This window comes from Saccopteryx bilineata, chromosome 2 (assembly GCF_036850765.1).
Source record: "Saccopteryx bilineata isolate mSacBil1 chromosome 2, mSacBil1_pri_phased_curated, whole genome shotgun sequence".
NCBI classification, from domain to species: Eukaryota; Metazoa; Chordata; class Mammalia; order Chiroptera; family Emballonuridae; genus Saccopteryx; species Saccopteryx bilineata.
In genome coordinates, this window is record NC_089491.1 from 263,234,270 (window position 1) to 263,247,342 (window position 13,073).

At 41.4% G+C, this 13,073-nt stretch overlaps 1 protein-coding gene across 6 annotated transcripts in view; it reads left to right on the forward strand.

Moving 5' to 3' along the window:
- Window positions 1-13,073, forward strand: part of SPPL3 (signal peptide peptidase like 3) — a 147,821-nt gene that overhangs the window by 100,908 nt on the left and 33,840 nt on the right. The gene's annotated exons all lie outside the window — the stretch shown is intronic.

The following is a 13,073-nucleotide window of genomic DNA, read 5'->3' on the forward strand; positions in this document are numbered from 1 at the left end:
CAGGAGGGGAAGAGAAAGACAGAGAGGAGGAGAGGGGGAGGGGTGGAGAAGCAGATGGGCACTTCTCCTGTGTGCCCTGGCCGGGAATCGAACCCGGGACTTCTGCACGCCAGGCTGACGCTCTATCACTGAGCCAACCGGCCAGGGCCTAAGACTGGGTAATTTTTAAAAATCTTTAGAGCCCTGGCTGGTTGGCTCAGTGGTAGAGTGTTGGCCTGGTGTGTAGAAGTCCCAGGTTTGATTCCTGGCCAGGGCACAGAGGAGAAGCACCCATCTGCTTCTCCACCCTTCCCTTCTTCTTTCTCTCTCTCTCTCTCTCTCTCTCTCTCTCTCTCTTTCTCTCCCACTCTTCCCCTCCCGCAGCCCAGGCTCCATTGGAGCAAAGTTGGCCTGGGCTCTGAGAGGGCTCTGTGGCCTCTGCCTCAGGCGCTAGCATGGCTCCTGTTTTGACAGAGCAGTGCTCCAAATGGGTAGAGCATTGCCCCCTGGTGGGCATACTGGGTGGATTCCGGTCGGGCGCATGCAGGAGTCTGTCTGCCTCCCTGCTTCTCGCTTCGGGGGGGGGGGGGGGAATCCTTAGACTCACAACCCTAATACTACAGTAAGTCCTCATTTAATGTTCTCAAAAGGTTCTGCGCCTATAAGTTAAATGACATATAACGAAGCCAGCTTTATCAGAGGCTAATTGATGTAAGCAAGAGTTGAGTTCCTGGCCAGTTGGCTCAGTGGTAGAGCGTCGGCCTGGTATGCAGAAGTCCTGGGTTCGATTCCTGGCCAGGGCACACAGGAGAAGCGCCCATCTGCTTCTCCACCCCTCCCCCTCTCCTTCCTCTCTGTCTCTTTCTTCCCCTCCCGCAACCGAGGCTCCATTGGAGCAAAGATGGCCCGGGCGCTGGGGATGGCTCCTTGGCCTCTGCCCCAGGCGCTAGAGTGGCTCTGGTCGCAACAGAGCGACGCCCTGGAGGGGCAGAGCATCGCCCCCTGGTGGGCAGAGTGTCGCCCCCTGGTGGGCGTGCCAGGTGGATCCCGGTCGGGTGCATGCGGAAGTCTGTCTGACTGTCTCTTCCCGTTTCCAGCTTCAGAAAAATACAAAAAAAAAAAAAAAAAAAGAGTTGAGTTCCTACAGCGTCTCACCACCATTATAATTAAATAGTGTTATTTATACATTTATTAGTACATATGACCTTTTCTTTGGTCATATATTGCATTTATGTGCTATGTACATCTTCATAGTTTAAATCATTTCACCTAAGAAAGTTATTTTCCACAATTATCTACTAATTTTTTGTAATTGGATATTTCTTTGTGTTACTATCTTATTCCACCCTTATTGGACATGTAGGTTGTTAAGGTGACCATATTTTTATGTGTTCTTTTGCTTTGCTTGAATTACGTAAGTAAAATAGCCAACACTTGAATTATTTCGCCAGAGAGTATAAACTGGTTCTTACTGCATTTTACCATATTGTTTTACAAACAGGTTATACAAATTTAGGATCATGCAGGTTTTAAACAAATTCTGTACTATAAATGTACCACAGAATTATAGCAATGGAAAAAAGATTTCTCTGAACTTCCTTATTTTACAGATGAGGAAACAGGAGCTCACCAAGATGAGTTAACCTGATAAATCTTTATTATATGTGGCTTAAGTGTCTGTTTGTCTCCAATAGCTTATTGGTTGCTTGTGTAACTGTACTAGCCAATGGGGTGAAGTTGCCACGGCTGAACGCAAATTGAGCGGGTCAGGGGGAAGGTGAACATTTGTTTGCATTGGCAATCATCTGCTTTTGAAACAATTTAAGGCTGAATGCAAATTGAGCGTGTCAGGGGGAAGGTGAACATTTGTTTGCATTGGCAATCATCTGTTTTACATAAAAATTACGTCTTAACGTAATTTCTTTTAAGAATGCCTCCTAGAAAATACAGCACTGAAGAGGAGAGAAAAGGAGCTAAAGCTGCACAAAAACGGCTTTCTCGACAAAAAGAAACTACTGAGCAGAGAAAGACAAGGCTTGCTTCAGTTGCAGAGCAAATGCATCTTTCTCAGCAAAATGAGACTGATGAGCATAGAGAAACAAGGCTTGCCTCAGATGCAAGACAAAAAAGCCTATCTCAACAAAATGAGTCCCTTGAACAAAGGCAGGAGAGAAATGCAAAAAAACGATAGCGTAATGCTGACCGAAACGCAAAAAAAAACATATTTAAATCACCTTTATTTATTGAGCTAGCGGTGGCTCTTAAGAAATGTGCCGCCAGTGGTTTCCTTCATTGCACTCTAAGCAATTAAGCAAGTAGAAGGGGGAAACCCCGTGGGGCACTAAGCAAAGGGGCGTCCTCGCCGCCTGCCCTGAGTAATTCAGTTTGAATTAGCAGACACCTTTGCTCAAATCATTTTAATTACAATTTATAATATCTAGAACAGCGGTCATTTCATATGACCGACAGGCTTTCTAGTATTACATAATTCATTGGTAACAAAGTCAGGATTGGAACCGAGTTAGGATTTTGATCCAATACCTTATGTCTTATATACTTTAATAATACAGGTTTTGCAGAAAAATAAATTATGATGCCTTTAATTATATATTTAAATTGCCCTCGTTGAATACATTTGGAACTGTTTTCTGAAAAAGATTATGTTAAAATGTGATATATTCTTTAAATATATGGTAGAACTCAGCAGTGAAGACATCTAAAGTCTGGCTGTTCTTTGTGAGAAGGTTTTTTGTAGTAGTTTTTATCCTGCCTTTGTTTACTTTTATTTAAAAGTACTGGTAAGGACTTTTCTTGTGGTAAAATATATATAACATGAAATTAACCATTTTAATCTCTAAATATACAAATTTAGTAGCAGGTAAGAGGTTTTCAAAACAGGTTGTCTGTCTTGTAGCCATTCTAGCACTAGGATGTGAAATGATACCTCCTGGCTTTGATAGCATTCTCCTAATAACTGGAATTAGGATGTTGAAAAGGTATTGAGCCTCCTTTCATGTGTTGTGTGATTTTTATTCTTTAGGGGAATATCTGTTCAAATTTTTACACGTTTTTATATTGGATTATTTGTGTTATACAGAATTTTAACAGTTCTCTATTCTAGATACAGGTTCTCTAAAACCTATGATTTGCAAATAAATATTCTGTTTGGTTTTGATTTTTAGTGCTTGTTTTACTACTTCTACCCACCCACACCCCAAACTATTAATAGAGTTGTTTTTTAACCAGGTTTATGGAGATATACAACGTACATTTCATCAAGCTCTTCTATATAAAGTGTACAATTAGTTGGTTTTAGTATACTTACCAAGTTGTGTAACCATCACCATAATTCAACTTTAGAACATTTTCATCATCCCCCAAAAACCTTATACCCATTAGCAGCCATTCCTTTTCTCTCTTTCCCCTGTTCTAAGTAATGACTGATCTTTAACATTTTCTCTATGGATTTGCCTATTCTGGAGATTTCATGTAAGTGGGATATACAATATGTGGCCTTCTGTGACTGGCTTCTTCCACTTAGTTCTAACATGTATTGGTATTTCATTCCTTTTTATTGGCAGATAATAGTCTTGTTTATTCATGCATCAGTCGATAGATATTTAGGTTGTTTCCACATTTTGGCTGCATCATGTACAAGTTTTTGTGTGGCTGTATGTTTTCCTATCCCTTGGGTAGATACCTAGGAATGGTGTTGCTGGCTCATATGGTAACTAATATTTTGAGAAACAGCCTGTTTTTCAAAGCAGCTGTCCATTTTATATTCCTACCAGCAAGGTATGTGGGTTCGATTTTCTCTTATTATCCGTCATTTTGATTATGCTATTCTATTCTGCTGATAATCTCATTGTGGTTTTGGTTTGCATTTTCTTTTTTTCTTTTTTCCTTTTTGTGTTTTTCTGAAGCTGGAAACGGGGAGGCAATCAGACAGACTTCCGCATGCGCCCGACCGGGATCCACCCCGGCATGCCCACCACGGGGCGATGCTCCGCCCATCTGGGGTGTCGCTCTGCCGCAACCAGAGCCTCTAGTGTCTGAGGCAGAGGCCACAGAGCCATCCTCAGCGCCCGGGCCAACCTTGCTCCAATGGAGCTTTGGCTGCGGGAGGGGAAGTGAGAGACAGAGGAAGGAGAGGGGGGAGGGGTGGAGAAGCAGATGGGCACTTCCTCCTGCACGCCAGGCCGATGCTCTACCACTGAGCCAACCCGCCAGGGCCGGTTTGCATTTTCTTAATGTTGTTGAACATCTTTTTCTGTGCTTGTTTACCATCTAGGTGTTGTCTTTGGTGAAGTGTCTGCTCAGATCTTTTGCCTGTTTGGAAATTAGGTTGTCTTTTTGTTGTTGAGTTTTGAGAGTTCTTTCTGTGTTGTGAATATAAATGTTTGCAAAGACTTGCTCCCAGCCTGTGTTTATTACTTTATTTTCCTGATAGATTGTCTGAGATAAAATGTTCCTCTTTATCTTTAGCGACAATTTTTGTCTTAAAGTTTTACTTTATCTGATGTTAGTGTAGCAGTTCCAGCCTTATTTAGTTGCATGTGGGGTGATTTTTTTAGCTTTCTTTTTTTTTTTTTTTTTTTAATTTCTTTTTCATGTGGGACAGTTTCTGGTTGATAATTCTATTTCTTTACTTCTTATAAGTCTACCTGGATATTGTTTCTTTTTGAGTTAGTTTTGGTAATTTGTGTCTTTCTAGAATTTTATCAATTTTCTCTAAATTGTCTCATTTGTTGGTATTATTCATTTTATTCAGGCTGTCCTTTTACAATCCATTTAATTTCTCTTGGTTAGTAGTGATGTTCCTGCTTCCCTTTTTTTATATTAGTCATTTGTGTCTTCTGATATTTTTTCTTGGTCTAGCTTAAAGCTTTGCCAGTTTTATTGATCTTTTCAAAGGACCAACTTCTGGTTCCACTGATTTTTTTTTTTTCCATTGATTTCCACTCTAATCTTTATTTCCTTTCTAGTTCCTTAGGTGGAAGCTCAAGTTAATTGATTTGAAACCTTTTTGTGTGTGTGTGAAAGAGAGAGAGGGACAGATAGAGACAGACAGACAGGAAGGGAGAGAGATGAGAAGCATCAATTCTTCATTGCGGCACCTTAGTTGTTCATTGATTGCTTTCTCATGTGTGCCTTGACCGGAGGGCTACAGCAGACTGAGTGATCCCTTGCTCAAGCCAGCAACCTTGGGCTCAAACTGGTGAGCCTTGCTCAAACCAGACGAGCCTGTGCTCAAGCTGGCAACCTTGGGGTCTCGAACCTGGATTCTCTGCGTCCTGGTCCCAGTATCTATCCATTGTGCCATCCCCTGGTCAGGCTGAAACCTGTCTTTTTTAACATACGCATTTTTTTTTAAACAGAGACAAAGAGAGAGTCAGAAAGAGGGATAGACAGGGACAGACATACAGGAAGGGAGAGAGATGAGAAACATCAATCATTAGTTTTTCGTTGCGACACCTTAGTTGTTCATTGATTGCTTTCTCATATATGCCTTGACCACAGGCCTTTAGCAGACTGAGTAACCCCTTGCTCAAGCCAGCGACCTTGGGTCCAAGCTGGTGAGCTTTGCTCAAACCAGATGAGCCCGTGCTCAAGCTGGCAACCTCGGGGTCTCAAACCTGGGTCCTCCGCATCCCGGTCTGACACTATCCACTGCGCCATCGCCTGGTCAGGCAACATATGCATTTAGAGCAGTAAATTTTCCTCTAAGCACTGGTTTGATTGCATCTCATACATTTTATATTTTAATTTTATTCAATTCAAGATATTTTCTAACTTCCCTGTATTTGTTGTTTTCCTTTGACCCATGATTTCATTATAGAGTGTTGCTTACTTTCCTAATATTTGAGGATATTTCAGAATACTCTGTTTTTGAAAGGAATTTCAACAACCTAATTAAATTTTGTTGTGGTCAGAAACATGCTTTTTATTAATTCAATCCTTTTAAATTTGTTGAGAATTATTTTATGGCCTAGCATACAGTTCATCCTGGAGGATGTTCATGTACAGTTGTAAAAATCAACCTTTAACAGAGAGTTGAGAGCAGAGGGTTACACAGTTTGGTTTATGTTTTACAAAGACTGTTCTGGGTACTGTATGGGAAATAGATTGTTCGGTACAAAGGAAAGATGGAATAGGGAAACCTGGGAGAGAAATGATGATAACTTGAACTAGGCTGATAGTGGTGGAATAAAATATCAGTCAGTTTAGGACGAGATTGCTGAGGGAATGGATACAGTATGTATGAGAGAGAAGCGTCTAGGGTGACACCCAAGGTTTATGGCCTAAACAACTGGATCCAAAGATGGTACCATTTTTGAGCTAGAAAGCTCTATAAGAGAAGCAGATCATAAAAGATTTGTGAAGTGGACTGCTTATTTATCACCAGGCTTTCACATTTTTAAGTACAGAGGGAAACCTATGTCAAGTAAAACTAGATTCTAAAAGCCAAAACAAATCTTTGATTTAAAAGAGCCCTTATGTTTGCCATCCTTAAGCTGAGCTTGCTAGACTTCCTTTATTACCTAAAGCTGACACCTGTCTCTCCTTAATCTTTCCAGCTGCTCAGAAAAAAATAGCATAATTACTCATCTTAGCAGTAAGTCCCCAAAGAGAGACCTACAGGAAAGCATTGCGAGAGGGAGAGGGAAAGAATGTTAATTGGAGGGGGAAATGAAGGCCATTAAAAGGGGTTATTCTGATGAGCAGATAGACCCAGGAATTATAATGTGAGGCTGGTTTAGAATTTCTTAGGCAGTTTACTATTGGCAAGACACTTGAGTCTAGGAAGGAGGGAAGGGAAGATGGAATAACAGAAATTGGATTTACCATCCTACCTAAAATAATGATTTTCAAGTTAACTGTTCATTGGACAGTAATCCTAAGAAATGATCAAGTTTTCTGTCTTAACAAACTCCTCCCTCCCCAAGTCAACTTTATAGTAACAGAAAATAGAAAGGTGGTTACCAAAAGCTGGAGGGTTGGTGAAAGGAGGAGAGATTACGAAAGGGTACAAACTTTTAGTTATAAGATGAATAATTTCTACAGACCTGATTACATCATGGTGACTATAGTCAATGTATATTTGAAATTCGCTAATAAAAGAGTAGATCTTAAATGTTCTGACCACAAACAAAGGCAACTTTGGGAGGTAATAGATGTTAATTAGCTTGACTGTGGTAATAATTTCACCATGTATACATATATAAAAATATTGTATTGTTTACCTTAAATGTACAGACACTCCTTGACTTATGATAGAGTTACATCCTGATAAACCCATCATAAGTTGAACATACTGTAAGTCAAAAGTGAATTTAATACACCTAACCTACCGAACATCATAGCTTACCTAGCTCACCTTAAATGCTCAGAACACTTACATTAGTTTATAGTAGGGCAGAATCATCTAACACAAAGCCTATTTTATAATAAAGTATTGAATATTTTGTGTAATTTATTGAATACTGTACTAAAAGTAAAAACAGAGTGATTGATTGGGTATTTGTCATTAACACACAGTTGAAAATGCACAGGGCCTGAATGGTTGAAGCACTGAATTAAAGTTAATTGCTGGATGATAGGGATATGACGGCAACAGAGTCATCATCTCTTCTGATGAGGCTGGAGAATGGCTGGTTTCTCCTGAATGTGTTTCATTTTTGTACCATTGTAAAGGTGAAGAATTGTAAATTGAACCACCGTGAAGTTGGAAACCATCTGTACCCAATTTTTTGTCAAAAATAAACTTAAAACAAAAATTAAAGATAGTTTCCATATCATGGTACGGGTAGGAAGATTCCCTAAGTCGAGGAGACGGCTCTCAGGGTCCAGAGATACTGAAGGAGCTAGAGTTAACAAGTCAGAATACAAAAGAGAAGAAAGCTTACAAAGAGAGAAAACTCCAGAGATCTGCAGATGGACCCTTTGATCATTCATCAGTGTGGGTCAGTGCATGTGTGCGAGAAGATGACCTAAGAGGAAAGAATAATGTGAAAGGATTAAAGGGGAGATTAAGAGAGAACCTGTTCCCACCAGTCAGATGGAAAAGCATTATGATTCATGTGGCATTGGGTAAGGTATTCAGAAAGGTCCTGCTTCAGTGGTAGAGAATAATTACCCTTGGCTGCATACTGCTTCAGACCTGCCTAATAAATCATAAAAGCAAGACCTGAGCAAATTAAACTATTTCCAACTAGCTAACAGCATCTCAGAACAAAGCTCAAGAAGATTTATAGTACTATAAAAATATCAAGCAGCCAGTAGGAATATAAAAATATTGAGACAAGGTAAAACTCACAATGTCTGGCATACAAGCAAAGATTACCAGGTAGCAAAGAGGAAGGAAAGCATAACCAATGATGAGAGTAATCAATCAAAACCTATCCAGTTGGCTCAGCATAGAGTGTCAACCCAGCGTGTGAAAGTCCTGGGTTTGATTCCCAGCCAGGGCACACAGGAGAAGCACCCATCTGCTTCCCCACCTCTCCCCCTCTCCTTCCTCTCTCTCTCTTCCCCTTCTTCAGCCAAGGCTCCATTGGAGCAAGGTTGGCCCAGGCATTAAGGACGGTTCCATGGCCTCCGCCTCAGGCACTAGAATGGCTCTAGCCCAAACTTTTTACACAGGGGGCCAGTTCACTGTCCTTCAGACCATTGGAGGGCTGGACTATAAAATAACTATGAACAAATACCTATGCACACTGCACATTTTTTTTTTTTTTAATTTAACAGACAGAGAGGGATAGACAGGGACAGACAGACAGGAACGGAGAGATGAGAAGCATCAATCAGTTTTTCGTTGCGCATTGTGATACCTTAGTTGTTCATTGATTGTTTTCACATATATGCCTTGACCGTGGACCTTCAGCAGACCGAGTAACCCCTTGCTCTAGCTTTGCTCAAACCAGATGAGCCCGCGCTCAAGCTGGCAACCTCGGGATCTCGATCCTGGGTCCTTCCGCATCCCAGTCCGACTTTGTATCCACTGCGCCACCACCTGGTCAGGCTGCACATATCTTATTTTAAAGTAAAAAAACAAAATGGGAACAAATACAATATTTAAAATAAAGAACAAGTAAATTTAAATCAACAAACTGACCAGTATTTCTTTTTTTTTTAATAATTTTATTTTTTTAATGGGGCGACATCAATAAATCAGGATACATATATTCAAAGATAACATGTCCAGGTTATCTTGTCGTTAAATTATGTTGCATACCCATCTCCCAAAGTCAGATTGTCCTCTGTCACCTTCTATCTAGTTTTCTTTGTGCCCCTCCCCCTTTTCCTCTCCCTCTCCCCCCTCCCCCCGTAACCACCACACTCTTACCAATCTGACCAGTATTTCAATGAAAACTATAGGCCTGCTTTTGGCTAATGAGATGGTCAATGTCCGGTTCCATATTTGTCACTGCTAGCCATAACAAGTGATATGACGCACTTCCGGAGCCGTGATGTGTGTCGCCCATGTCACTGGAAGTAGTACTGTACCTCTCACTGACCATCAATGAAAGAGGTGCCCCTTACGGAAGTGCAACGGGGGCCAGATAAATGGCCTCAGGGAGCCGCATTTTGGGGACCCCTGCTCTAGCCAAAACGGAGTATCGCCCCCTGGTGGGCATGCTGGGTGGATCCCTGTCAGGCGCATGTGGGAGTCTGACTGCCTCCCTGCTTCTAACTTCGGAAAAATACAAAAAAAAAAAAATCCTACCCAGCACTGACACAGATGCTAGATCTAGCAGAGAAGTACATCAAAACACATAATATAATTCTATTACATATGTACAAAAAGTTAGATATTTTAAACTGCCCAAATCAAACTTCTGGAGATGAAAATATTATCGGAGATAAAAAATACACAGGATGGGATTACATCAATTAGACATTGCAGAAGAAAAGATTCATGAAGTTGAAGGCATAACAATAGAAACTATACAAAATTATATAAAGAAAAGAGAAAAAAATTAATGAAAAGAATATCGTTGAACTATCATTGAACATCAGCAACCTCCAATGGCCTAATGCCCTGGTTGGCAAACTGGCTCGCGAACCACATGTGGCTCTTTGGCCCCTTGAGTGTGGCTCTTCCACAAAATACCACATGTGGGCGCTATCTCGATAAGGAATGTACCTACCTATATAGTTTAAGTTTAAAAAATTTGGCTCTCAAAAGAAATTTCAATCGTACTGTTGATATTTGGCTCTGTTGACTAATGAGTTTGCTGACCACTGTCCTAATGTATGAATAACTGGCATCTCTGAAAGAAGAAAAGGAGGAGCAGAAAGATACTTGAAGAAAGAATGACCAAGATGTTTTCACACTTGAAAAATACTATAACTCACAGATCTAAGCAGCTGTATAACTTTCAGGTATAAGAAACATGAAGAAAACTACACCAAGGCACATCTAATCATACTGTTTAAACCAGTGAAAAAATTGAAAATCCAAAAAGCAGCCAGAAAAAGAGAGGGCAGGGAGCAGATACATTCCCTATGGAGGATCAGAGATAAGGATGGTCATCAGATTGTGACCAACTGACTTCCACTACAAGAAATGTTAAAGGACGTACTTCAAGCAGATTAAAAATGGTATCAGGGCCCTGGCCGGTTGGCTCAGCGGTAGAGCGTCGGCCTGGCATGCGGGGGACCCGGGTTTGATTCCCGGCCAGGGCACATAGGAGAAACGCCCATTTGCTTCTCCACCCCCCCCCTCCTTCCTCTCTGTCTCTCTCTTCCCCTCCCGCAGCCAAGGCTCCATTGGAGCAAAGATGGCCCGGGCGCTGGGGATGGCTCCTTGGCCTCTGCCCCAGGCACTAGAGTGGCTCTGGTCGCAGCAGAGCGACGCCCCGGAGGGGCAGATCATCGCCCCCTGGTGGGCAGAGCGTTGCCCCTGGTGGGCGTGCTGGGTGGATCCCGGTTGGGCGCATGCAGGAGTCTGTCTGACTGTCTCTCCCCGTTTCCAGCTTCAGAAAAATACAAAAAAAAAAAAAAAAATGGTATCAGTTGGCAATCTGGAGCTGCAGAAAGGAATGAAGATCAAGAAATGGTAATCACATTGATGAACATAAAAGGATTTAAAATTGTTTAAAAGATGTTTGCACAAAAGATAATATATCATGGAGTTTATAGCATAACATGTAAAATGTTTTGAGGGGGGAAATGAATAAGTACTGGCTCTGGCCGGTTGGCTCAGTGGTAGAGCGTCAGCCTGGTGTGCGGGAGTCCTGGGTTCTATTCCTGGCCAGGGCACACAGGAGAAGCGCCCATCTGCTTCTCCACCCCTCCCCCTCTCCTTCCTCTCTGTCTCTCTCTTCCCCTCCCGCAGCCAAGGCTTCATTGGAGCAGAGTTGGCCCGAGCGCTGAGGATGGCTATGTGGCCTCTGCCTCAGGCGCTAGAATGGCTCTGGTTGCAACAGAGTGACACCCCAGATGGGCAGAGCATCGCCCCCTGGGTGGCCTGCCAGGTGGATCCCGGTCGGGCACATGCAGGGGTCTGTCTGACTGCCTCCCCGTTTCCAACTTCAGAAAAATACAAAAAAAAAAAAAAGAATGAAAATGAATAAGTACTATATAGTTTATATACTGTATAACCTAAAGTTAGACTTTGTGGGTTAAAAATGTATACTCTGAACTTTATAGCAACTCCTAAAATAAAAGTACAAAGAGAGCTAATAAGACAACAAATAAGAAAACAGAATTATAAAAAATACTGTATTAATCCAAAAGGAGGCAGGTAAAAGGGTGCCCCCTCCAAAAAAAAAAAAAGACATAGAAAACAAATAGCAACATAGTATTATCAAACCTAATCATAGCCATAATTACAGTAAATGGAATTGGTCTAAACATTCCCCAGTTAAAAGCTCACAATTGTCAGATTGAATTAAAAGCAAGATCCAATTATATGCTATAGATATAAAGCCAGAAAAAAATACTTTAAGATTGGGGAATGATAACTTTGCTTATACTCATCAAAAGAAAGCTTGAGTGGCTGTATTAATATCAAACAAAGCAACTTTCAAAGCAAGGAATAATATTACCATAAAAAAGGTTGTTTCATAAGCAACAGGATATAAGAATCCTAAATGTTTATGAATATATTAAAAGATCTTCAAAATACATGAAGCAAAAGCTGATAGAACTTCAAAAAGAAATAAACCCACAAATGTAGCTGAAGATTTCAGTACTCCCCCTCAATAATTAATAGAACAAATGGTCAGAAAATCAGCAATGATATAATGATGGTTTGATCAAATCCAAGGTCACAAAGATTTCCCCCATGTTTCTAAGAGTCTTATAGTTTTAGCCCTCAAATTACTTAAGTTTAGTTAAATAACGTGTAGAATTCAGTATCTCAATTGCACTTCCCACATTTCAAGTGTTCATGTGGCTAATGTCTAGCACATTTGTCAGGGTAGATACAGAACATTTCTATCATTGCAGGAATTTCTTTTGGACACACAAAAACCCACAAGCCCGTTCTTTAAGGGACATTGAAAATGAGATTTTTTTTTTCCATTTATTGAGAGTAGGGGAGGCAGAGACAGACATCAGCATGTGCCTAGACCAGGATCTACCCGGCAAGCCCACTAGGGGGCATGCTCTGCACATCTGGGGCCCTTGCTCTGTTGCAGCCTGAGCCATTTTTTAGCACCTGAGGTTGGAGGCCATGGAGCTATCCTCAGCATCCGGGGCCAACTCTAATCGTGCCATGGCTGCAGGAGGGGAGGAGAAGAGAGAGGGAGAGAAGCCAGAGAGGGAAGGGTGGAGAAGCAGATGGGTGCTTCTCCTGTGTGCCCTGACTGGGAATCGAACCAAGGACATCCACACGCTGTGCCGACGCTCTACCACTGAGCCAACCGGCCAGGGCCGAGCTAGATCTTGAAAAGGTAGTTCACAAAGAAATAAATGGGCAAGCGCACACATATAAAATTGTTCAGAGTTTAAAAAATTCTAAATTGAAACAGATAGCATTTTTAGACCCCCAGACTTGACAGTGACTACTTCCTTCAGGTCTTGATTCATAAGTTAAACCAGTGAGGCTTTCCTTGCCCACCTTATTTAAAATTTCAAACTTAACC